Consider the following 4089-nt stretch of genomic DNA (forward strand, 5'->3'; position numbering starts at 1 on the left):
TATAGTGATAAAGAAAGAGCTAGGTCTGCACAGCGTCAACCAGGTCGTGGTCGACATGCTAATTTTATTTGCAATTTTTGTAAATTTAAAGGACATATCCAAAAGCATTGCTTCCGTTTTAAGCAGCAGAGTCATAATTAAAATAACATGGTCAATTTCGTAGAGAAAAGAGCTGAGCCAGAAAACGTACGTACAATTAAACAAATATGTACTCCAAAAAAATAGTTTTTGTTTTTATCATGAAAATTTCATGAATGAAACTTAAATTTTATATATAACAAAAACCCTATTTCTGATATTTTTTTCATTTTCACCATAGGATCTTGATAGAAAACAGATGTTTGAGACATAGTTTCATGACAACGAAATTTTGTTTTCTTAGAATAACTTTTGATCGATTTTCCAAATTTTGTTTTTTTTTTTGTCAAAATAATACGTTTTGATAATAAGCATCTTGAATTTATTCTTAACAATAATGATTATCACGATCACTTCTCTAGAGGTATTTATTTTCGAGTAATTTCAAGTACATTGCAAATATTCAATAATTAAATAAAAAAAATCAAAACCGTTTCAAAAATTTTTGTCCAACACAATTGTCACGAATGGGATATGACAAAATTAAAATGAATCGTAAATTTTTTTAATAAGTTGATCTGTTTAGAATTGGTTTTTAGCTTTGGAAAAGATTTTTATCTGTCTATTTCCCATTATGGGAAAGGATTTGAAAATATACCTTCTAAATTTTTCATATAGTAATCGAGTTCAAAAACTTTGTGAAGAAAGCTATGTATTTCTCATTTTTTAAACTGTCATCTCTTAGAGACACACATACAAGAAGTTTTCACGTACCACAGCACAGTTCGTTTTATTGCGGACAGTCATTATTTGTAAGAAGCATCGTGAACTATAACAATTTTCCAAATAATATTAAACTTTGTGAATCGACCACTCATCATATAGTCATCAAGTTCAACAACTTTGTGAAGAAAGATTTTAAAACGTCAACGATCGTTTGAAGTTCTTCACAGACCTTGTATCTAAAATTTACCTGAAGCTCTCGAGACATAAACATATTTTAGCTTCAACTCTGTGTTCTTAAGAGCCGTAATAATGTTTCAATAAAAGTGATAAGTGGCTATGTGTCCTTGTTTTTAATTATGAATCGTGGTTTACGGCCAACCAGCCGAGTGGAAGTTTAACAACTACCGAAAAGCTAAATATTACATATAATTTGCAATTGGATTAGATGGACAAATTGATGTAAAGATTTACGAAAAAGTTACACGTCTTCTCAGTGAGAATCGAACTCACGACTCCCCGATCTCTAGTTGGACGCGTTACCACTACGCCATGAGAGGACTCATGAACGCAGAAGTTAACCTGAATTCGATTTCAGCTCAAAAATCACGTGGTCCTTTTTCGCAAAGTGCACCTCTTTCGGAAGAATTAGATGCCCATCCAAACACAACGCTAAAAAACTATTCGCTGCAGTCAATCCAAGTTGTCTTTAACTTATGGAACAAATTCCTTTGTCAAAAAGTTCGTATCAACCTCCGTAGTTACATTTTATTAAACTTTGAAAAATAGTAATGGCATATTAAACCCATAGGTCGCAATTGTTTCCAAAACCATCACTCCAGCAAAATATTTTAAAGTGACCGTGAAAACCAAGTTGTCTAAGACTTAAGACACCCTCTGAGACCAAACAAATTTCTATTTTTAACAACTAGATGCTGGTTTTTAAGTGTAACGTTTAACATAAGAGTATGTGACAATCGAAGGCTATTTCTGACTTAGGGGGACACGGGGCAGTATGGACACCCTAAGGAATTTGACTATTTTTGTGAGCACATGAATATTATACTGTTTTTTATGTGCAGTATGCTTTTTAGAGTTCTTAAGCATTTGTTAAACATGGTTGCATAATTGGGAAAAAAATATTTTGTTTTCAAAAATAGGTTTAAAAAAGCTTATATTTGGTAGTCGCCATCAAGCTAGCGGGGCAAAGTGGACACCCCCATGGGGCAGTATGGACACCCTAATGTTTATAGGAAAATTGTCCCGCGATCGTTCTCAAAACCTTGAAAAATGAAGTTCATATTCAAGACACCATAGTGACAGGTCACTGTGCCACTGGAAACATGATTAAAACCAATTTACAACATTTTTCGTTAGTTTTAATTAAGAATTGACGATTTTCAACTGATTTGTGGTTCCGCTTCATAATCATTGCATTGAATGCTAAATATTTTTGGATAATTTTGTATTTGAAGTTAATTTTTTTTCTCTTTGAAGTGTCAGCTCTACTTTGTCACCCGGTGTCCATATTGCCCCAACAGTATAAGAAATTTTTATATAAGTTTTTCAATGTCTTAAAGTACCAGAAAAAAATCTACTATATTTTTGAATATAGCATAAATAATTGAAGATTCAATCAAGAGCTACATTATCGGTCAACTTGCAGTCATTTGCCTCTGAAACCTCATTTGGTGAGGTGTGAATGTTATAATTTTCGAACCAAATAAAAACATGCTCAATTTTTCTATTTAAAATCAATGTTTTGAACATTTTTTCTGAAATTTTAGTGCATAATTTACTCCTCCGACAGGCAACTGAAATATTGTTTGCATTTAAAGTGTAAAAGTATTCGCTTATGCACCCCCTGTTGTCCATTCTGCCCCGGGTGTCCATACTGCCCCCGGTACCCCTATAGAGAACAAAACAAAGGTAAGGATCAAGTAGTGAGTTTCGTTTTTAACACGCTTTAGGAATTAGTCCCAAATACAGAATCCCACTGTACACGCAAGTTGAAACAATGAATTGATTAATTTGAAAATTGTTATTGTCATGAAGGTACTACTTATATTGGTTTTGAAAAATAAGATCTGTAAAAAAGCTAACGTACCAATATTGATTAACGAACAGCGCTGTTTGAACTTTTGTCCATCCTCCAACGCCACACTGAAGCCGCCTATGACCTATGTCAGCGCCAATGAGTATGTGTATGAACTTGGCATCTACACGAACGGGATGGGGGTTTCCCAAGACCGTCGTCGGCAGGTTGGGTAGAAGTTTGGGGCTTGCGGCTGCCGGTGGAATGGAAAATTGAAATGCAGGCCATTATTATTTAAAGTCACGTCACGGAAGAAGAGTGCCAACAACGTCAAGCAGAAGAACGTTTGGCTGACGACGGACGGAACAAGCAAGTGGAAGAAGCAGATGGTATGAAAAAACCGGAGACAAACGGCGCGTGCGTGCCAATACTGGTGATACCGACTCATACAACCATGTCCTGCGAGAGTGTATGATATGTCCCGGATTGGGAGCTCCTTGACCGGGGGACTGGCTCTGTGCCGAGGGTTGGTGTGCAAATTATCTTTTTTCAGCCGTTAAATTCAAAATTTAATCTGATTTTTAAAATTTAATCACAAATTATTATCATATTTTGTGGGGATGATAATCATTACGGTATAAGACGAAGAAATTGAGGCGGAGCTTGAATTCGGATCAAATTCTAGTGATAAAATCGACAGTAATGAAATGAAAATTTGATTCTCAGCATGGAACGGGTGGAAACTTTTCATTCAAATGAAGAATATTGATTTTATATAAAGGATAGACTGATGTCAAAAAATAATGTTATAAAATAGCTTTTGCCATTACTGGTGGTATATGAGCTATTGTTTCCTGGAAGTAGAGAATGTGTTTCCCATTGTGACTCACAAAACTTTATAAGCAAGTACGTATTCTGAAACTAGGAGTAATTTTAGCAACAAAATTCCCAAAGAATAATGTATGCAGAATGCTAAAAGTACGTATGCAAGTGTACTGTATGTTTTATATTTTGTTTTCCGTTTTACGAAATTTAAGTTTTCTATTTAAAACCGTACAAATGTGGTCAGCACAACTGGTTTTGAATTGTCTCGATCTAGTTCAAAAAATAGTTGTAAGCAGTTTGATTATTTTGCAAGACTCAACCGTAACTCTATACGTGGATCTAAAAGCTTTAATTGTGATGGTTTAACACTATAAGGAGACGAGGTTTGACGATTTTCTTTCTCTATTCAGTGCAAACTATATACAATA

At 34.5% G+C, this 4089-nt stretch overlaps 1 non-coding gene across 1 annotated transcript; it reads right to left on the reverse strand.

The window, feature by feature from the left end:
- Positions 1 to 1289: 1289 nt before the first annotated feature.
- On the reverse strand, positions 1290 to 1361 carry Trnas-aga. Its single transcript has one exon. It is a non-coding gene; the product is annotated as a tRNA-Ser (tRNA).
- Positions 1362 to 4089: the final 2728 nt, after the last annotated feature.

The sequence above is a fragment of the Aedes aegypti genome, chromosome 3, assembly GCF_002204515.2.
Source record: "Aedes aegypti strain LVP_AGWG chromosome 3, AaegL5.0 Primary Assembly, whole genome shotgun sequence".
Classification (NCBI taxonomy): domain Eukaryota; kingdom Metazoa; phylum Arthropoda; class Insecta; order Diptera; family Culicidae; genus Aedes; species Aedes aegypti.